We start from the raw sequence: 7,612 nt of genomic DNA on the forward strand, positions 1-7,612 counted from the left end.
GGAGGCCAAACCACTGAGTATATTGAAGAAGAAAATAGATAGACTCCAAAGGCATCAAGGGTAATGGGGAGAGAGTGGGTGTATGGCGTTGAGATAGAGGATCAGCCATGATCATATTGAATGGCAGAGCAGGCTCGAAGGGCTGAATGACCTACTCATGTTTCTAAGTGAAAAATATAACAGTAGTCAAAAGCAACTCCCCAGGTGACCTGTAGTATAGAAAAATATGTACTCTGGCTTTCTATAGAGGGCATGACAAAATGTCTGGGAGTGTACTGCATCCTTGAATTCATATCCAGATCTCTCATAAATACATAGATAGTTTGAATGTTTGGTGGTAGTCACCAAGTATATTCATTAGTGGTGACTGCTTTGCCTGCAGTTCCTGTTGTGGAAAGGCAATGCTTTCTATTTAAACAAAAGACTATTTACAGTGCTTCATGGAGCCCACACACATAGATCAGCAAACATCAGAGAGGGCGTACTAAATATATAGCAATATCATTGAACAGAATCCCACTGGAATGCTTTCACTCCCCATGATTGGTGTGTTTTTTTTTGCTTTTCCAGTTTTCAGAGTGCATCTTAAGCAGGAGACCAGAAGGGGGAAAAAACGTACATCTACCCTCGGTTAATACAGATATAATTCAGTGAAACCTCTTCAACATTTACTGAATGGAACAAATATCCTAAGTAGACTTTAGACATAATTCAACCTTTGCCATTATGCTTTTACTCTCTATTCTGTTGGCAAATTATCACCACTATTCCCTCCATTTGATTTGCTGAATTATTTGTTTCAATTTAATATTAAAGTATTGCGTAACTACATCATTTGAACCATATATTACTAGTTGTGCATCTCTCCTATGCTATGACACATTCCATATTATAGATGCCATATATACTTATTTTACATTATATATGGAATATTTTGACATCTTGTATAATGTTGTGGGAAGTTTGCAGACAGTTCTGGTAGGCTTTATTCACATCTACCATGCCTCCACAGGGCTGGGTTAATCCAGTGCCAAGTGCCTCAGCACTGAGATCCCTCTCCTCAGTTTCCATTTGTTAAAATGGAAATTACCTTTTGAAAAATGTCAAGCAGTTTGAGATTATGTAACCTGTCCCCAACAGGGAACCCCTGTCCTTGTGAAAATGCTGGTGTTAACTGGATGTATAAGGTAGCCTAGAAATTGGTGACGCAAAATGGAAAGTTGTCACTAGAGATTTGGAATGCAGCAAGCACACACAAAAAAAGCCATGAGCAACAAGCCAAACAGCGCGTGTCTTTCTGCACTTTTCTGTAAACAGTGACAAGGAAACATTTAAACTATTGGCTGCTTTCAAGAATAGTCCTATGCTTAGGAATAGTAGACCTCAGATCCACAAACAGTTGAATAATACAGCTAGCCCACTATAGTTAAATATTTTCTGTTCAGTTGCTTTAGTGATTAATAAAACTCACAACCCTATCACAGCTCTAGAGCAAGCACATAGTGCACACAGAACTGCTGGATATAAGTTCTCTCCTGCTAGATTTTCTTACTGATGTTGATGGCTTGTCAATAGTTGTCATCATAGAGCATATATATTTGTTCAGGTACTTTTAATGAAAAATCATTTCAAATAAGATCCGATTGTGTACCTTTGTTCACTGGTGCTAAGTTAATGTCAAGTGTCAGCAGGATACAAAGATAAGCCCAGCAACACAGACCAGTCAGTTTAACCTCATGGTGGAGCAGCTTTAAGAAATGAAAATTTGTGACAAGATTAATGGTCACTTGGGCAAATGTGAGTTAATTAAGGAATGCTAACATGGATTTGTTAAGGGCAATCATGTTTAACTAACTTGATGAGGTAACAGAGAGGGTTGATGAGGGTAATGCTGTTGATGTGATGTACATGCACTTCCAAAAGACATTTGTTAAAGTGCCGCACAACAGGCTTGTGAGAGAAGTTAGATTGTGGAATAAAAGGGACAGTAGCAACATGGATACGAAATTGACTGAAACACAGAGTAATGTTAAATAGATGACTTTCAGGCTGGAAGAAGGTTTATAGTGGACTTCCCCAGGGGTCCGTCTTCCTTATATTTATTAATGACCTCGACCTTGATATACATGGAACAATTTAAAAATGTGCAGATGATACAAAACTTGGAAGTATTGTGACCCATGAGGAGGATAGTCTAGAACTTCAAAAGGACATAGATAGGTTGTGGAATGGGCAGATAAGTGGCAGATGAAAATTAATGGAGAAGTCTTAAGTGATTCATTTTGGTAGAAAGAATACAGAGAGACAATATAAAATAAAGGATACAATTCTAAACGGGATGCAGGGGAGCGAAGGAACCTGTGTGCATTTCTGCATAAATAATGGAATGCGGCAGGGCAGTTTGAGAGTGCGGTTAATAAAGGATATGGCATCCTAAGCTTTATTAATAGGGGCTTTGAGTACAAAAGCAAGGAATCTATGTTAAACCTATATAAAACACGGTTTGGCCTCAACTGGAGTAGTGCATCCAGTTCTGGGCGCATTGCTTTGGGAAGGATGTGAAGACATCAGAAAGTGTGCAGCAAAGATTCATGAGAATGAAGTTCCTCATCCCTGGAACCAGTTACGTGGCAAGATTGGAGGAAATGGGACAAATCTCCTTGGAGAAGATAAGATTGAGAGGAGATTTGGTAGAGGTATTCAAAATAGAAAACAGAATAGACATTCAAAATTAGAAAATCATAACATGACCAGGCAAAGTCAACATGGTTCTGTGAAATTAAATCAAATCATGATAAACTAATTTACTAGAGTTTTGAGGAAGTAACAAGCAAGGCAGATAAGTGGAACTCGCAAATGTAGTGTACTTGGATTTCAAAAAGACATTTGATATGATGCCATATCAAAGGTTACTATACCAGAGAACATGGTGTAGGGAGTAACATATTAGCATGGATAATGGATTAGTTAGCTAACAGGAAGCAGAGAGAAGGGAAAAGAGGATCTTTTTTGGGTTGGCAAGCTGTAACTAGTAGAGTGCCACAGGGATCAGTGCTGGAGCCCCATCTGTTTACAATCTACATCAATGACTTGGGTAGAGGGCCTGAATATCATGATAGCTAAATTTGCTGATGACACCAAGATAGGTATGAAAGTAAATTGTCAAGAGGAGATAGAGAGTCTTTAAAAGAGTATAGACAGGTGAAGCGGGTGGGTAAAAATTTGGCAGATGGAGTATAAAGTGGGGAAATATGAACTTGTCCACTTTGTCAGGAACAACCAGAGGGAGATTGGAGAGAGACTTGGTGATACAAAGGGATCTAGGTGTATTGGTACATGAATCACAAAACAGGTATGCAGGTACAGCAAGTGATTAGGAAGGCAAATGGAATGCTGGTGTTTATTGCAAGGGGAATTTTTTTTATTTATTCAAGGGGCATGGGTGTCACTGGCTAGACCATCATCTATTGCTAATCCCTAATTGCCCTTAAGAAACTGAGTGGCTCGCTAGGCCATTTCAGAGGGCACGCAAGAGTCAACCACATTGCTATAGGTCTGGAACATGTAGACCAGAGCAGGTAAGGGAAGGAAAGGAAATCTAACATCCTAAAGCACAGTGAACTAGATGGGTTTTTATGACAATCAACAATGGTTTCATGGTCATCATTTGACTTTTAATTCTAGACTTTTTTATTTAATTTAAATTCCATCATCTGCTGGGTGCCCAGAGCATTACCCTGGGTCGCTGGATTACTGGTCCAGTGACAATAACACTAAGACACTGCCTCCCTTATGAATAGAAAAGTAGGAAAGTTTTACTGCAGCTGTACAGGGCATTGGTGGGACCACATCTGGAATACTGTGTACAGTTTTGGTCTCCTTATTTGAAAAAAGGTATAATTATGTTAGAAGCAGTTCAAAGAAGATTATCCCAATTCATTTCTAGGATAAAGGATTTATCTTATGAAGAATGTTAAGCAGGTTGGGCCTATACCCATTGAAGTTTAGAAGAATGAGAGGTGTTCTTATTGAAACTTTTAAGATCCTGAGGGGACTGTTAGGGTAAATATTGGGAGGATGTTTCCACTTGTCAGGGAGTCTAGAACTAGGGGACACAGTTTTAAGAATAAGAGGTCTCCCTTTTAAGATGAAGATGAGAAGAATATATTTCCTCTTAAAGAGTTATTAGTATGTTGAATTCTCTTCCCCAGAGAGCAGTGGAGGCTTTATTCAAGAATGAGTTAGACAGATTTTTGATAGACAAGGGAGTCATGAGTTATGGGGAAGACAGGAAATTGAAATTGAGATTACAACCAGATCAATTATGATCTTATTAAATGGCAGAAAAGGCTAGAAGGGCCTAATGGCCCATTTCTGCTTCTAAGTTCTATGTTTCTATAACATCATGAGGGGTCTGGACAGAGCAGATAAGGAGAAACTGTTTCCACTGGTGGAAGGATTGAAAACTAGAGGACACAGATTTAAAGATAATTGACTGAAGAGGCAACAGCGATATGAGACAAAACATTTTCACGCAGCAAGTGGTTAAGAATGCACTGCCAGATGGTGTGGTGGTGGCAGGGTCCATTGGGGACTCCAAAAGGGAGTTGGATTCATTATCTGAAAAGGAAAAATTTGCAGGGCACAGGGAAAGGGAAGTGAAATGGCACTAGGTGAATTGTTCCTTCTGAGGGCCAGAACAAACACAACAGGCCAAATGGCCTCTTTCTGTGCAGTAACCATTCTATGATTCTAAAAGCAATGTACTGTGCAAAGTCACTTATATAGTAAACGAGGTCCAAGAGTTGAAAGTATATTAATAGAGATTAATTTCACTACAATTTGAAAAGGCAACTTCATTTTCACCATTAAATCATGGAATTGGCACACAGCAGGTATAAATGAATTGACAGACAACCAAGACTACAGTGTAAACCTTTATCTACTTAAATGATATAATTTTTATTTGACTTCCTCATTTTTGAGAAAGAGTTCAGAAGAAATCGGCCATTTGGGATATAGGAAGAGTACACTACACCTGATATGACTGACCTGTACCTCAGCTCTTAATTTTCCCTTCATCGATCCCTCTTGATATCCCTTGATACCCTGACCTAACAACAATCTATGCAAAGCTCTGATTGTCCGAGCATTCTCAGCTTTTTGGGATGGAGCATTATAAATTACAACTGCCCTTTTTGTGCAAAAGTGCTTCCTGATTTCAGTCCTGAATGTCCAAGCTCTGACTTTTAGATTATATCTTAATTGGTCTTGATTCCCCCACTAGAGGAAATAGTGTAGAAATGGAGGAACTTTTTAACATTTGAAATACCTTGATCGCAACACCCCTTAATTTCCTATACTCAAGCAGAAATTAAGCAACTCATCCTCTAAGTTCTGGTATAATTTGGGGACACAGCTGAATTGTACAGGAAAGATGTGCTTTCCCTGCATTTGCAGTTAGCTGCTTTTGGCTGTCAATGTCCATGTTGTGGTCGTAAAAGGGTAAATTGAGTAAATTGTCCATATTATGGTTCATCAAAAGATATTGGAATGGGTTTCTAAAGATTCAGCATTCTTGTTTTGAAACAGTGCATATAGTAACTCAGGTCTTTTCTTACTAGATTCTTGCTCTGTCTTTCCACTTCTATGTAAATGCCCTTTATATAAGTAAATAGTTGCATTCAAGCCAAAACTGTCTGATACGGTTGTACATTCTGCCTTTCAAAATAGGAGAATGCAGTGGTTAATCCACATAATATCCACAGAATCAGTGCAGCCAATGCATTATACCTAATAAAAGAGTTAGTCCTGTGGTACACTATCTCAATCAAAAAAACCAATCAAAAATCAAGAAAGGTTTCAGTTTGTGGGACACAAGGTTCTGGTATAGAAAGAGACTTTAGCCGTGAACCCGAGTGAGAATTGTTGGGAAAAAGCTCGAATTGCAGTGGGGGATCTTCAGGAGGATGAACTTACATAGGGCTGAATAGTCTTTCTCATCCTTCTTTATTTTTCAGTCTTATGATGACTTCGAATCATCAATTCTGATTCAGAATAAAACTTGCACTTCATGTGAGCTTGCTTCCACTCTAATTGAAGTGCATGCAAAGTCATAGTTAGCTCTAACCTAAACTCACCAAACCCATCAGAAAATTGAGCGTTAAAGCATAGAACAGTCTGAATGATTTTCTGATTTACTCACACAGTCAAGATACACAATACAACCAACACCCTTGATAAAAATGTAACTGGAGTGTAAAATGGACAAAAGTCAACGGAGTGACTGAGAGCTGTCAAGCCTGTCAAACTGTCAAGTGTACAGTAGCAACACTCCATGAATTGCAGCCCACGCAGAGATCATATGGCACCGCAGGAATAACTCACTCTTTCTTAACTATTGAAACGCGGTTGGAGTTACCAAACTAAAATTGAACGAGGAAATAAATAGAAGGTAAAACAAAACGAAAACAGTCAACAAACACCCACCACCCCCAGGTCCGCCCATATCAAACATCATGGAGAAGAATCAAAATTGCCTCAATAAAAACGGAACAATTATGTATCATTTGTACGGATTACTTAAAACAAAATAATCCTCCACCCAGCGGCTCGTACTGTATGATGCATGTTGGAAATTGTTCACCAAACTCGTTATCGACAGCTAACGGCAGTTCTGAAAAGTTAACGGAAGGGGCTCTTAAATTGGGAGGATGGCTCCTGTAAAGTTATTCCTATGTGTGTTTTACCTGGACGGTTATCTGTGCAGCAATGTCCTTGGGCTGGCTGCTGGCTTTTCCACAATCGCCGTTCAAGTGGTGTGAGGGAGAGACGCTCTCTTACTGCACTGTACAAACAGCTTTGTTTGTTCCTGTTCTTTAAATTACACTAAGCCGGGGCGGAGCCAGTCCTCGAAGTAGGGCCGGATAAATCAATGTCATCGGCAGGTTGTCCCATCTGTGGGTAGGTGAGTGGGCTGGGAGGTTCCTGGGGGAGGGGTGGGGCCTGATATCCCCATATGTTATAGATAGGTTTCCCATAACAAAGCAAATCGATAATTTCAAAAATGTAAATTAGACTCCAATAAGTCTCAAAGTCCATTTTTTTTGCTCATGATGTGACGGTATTACCAATTACTGTATTCAATTAGTTTTGCAAATTAAAAAGGACTGAGAATACACTTCTAACACATTTAGCACATTCAGGCTTGAAATTGGAAGCTCCCCTAGCTACGCAGGATAGGCCCATCACGAAAGTTGAAGGTGTAAATGTAGGCAGCAGTCACACAATGCTATTTCCAAAAATAACTGGAAACACTTTCAGAACAAAAGAAAAACTGACATAGGAAGCACAGGTACTAAGACACATTGTAACATTATGATTTATTTAAATTGAACAGTTGTGTAGAGGTGACCGGATCCCAAACAATACTGATGATAGGACAGAGGATAGCCAACAAGTGAGATTGGACACAGAAATTGAGAGATATACATGAACTGGAGACCAGGAAAAGGTAGGTATATACCAAAGACCATGAAAGGAGGGTTTTATGTCTTGGGTCCGTGAGTTCGCTTGTCAACTGAACTCTAACTGTAACGCCTTCCTATGTGCT

The 7,612-nt window shown here is 39.3% G+C and overlaps 1 protein-coding gene across 2 annotated transcripts in view; it reads right to left on the minus strand.

The window, feature by feature from the left end:
• LOC121284238 (CRACD-like protein) overlaps positions 1-6,858 on the minus strand; it is a 197,060-nt gene extending 190,202 nt beyond the window's left edge. For both annotated transcript variants that reach the window (XM_041199549.1, XM_041199545.1), the window contains exon 1: positions 6,750-6,858. The gene's annotated coding sequence lies outside the window, so the exon portion shown is untranslated. The remainder of the gene's footprint in view (positions 1-6,749) is intronic.
• Positions 6,859-7,612: the final 754 nt, after the last annotated feature.

This window comes from Carcharodon carcharias, chromosome 11 (assembly GCF_017639515.1).
Source record: "Carcharodon carcharias isolate sCarCar2 chromosome 11, sCarCar2.pri, whole genome shotgun sequence".
Lineage (NCBI taxonomy): Eukaryota > Metazoa > Chordata > Chondrichthyes > Lamniformes > Lamnidae > Carcharodon > Carcharodon carcharias.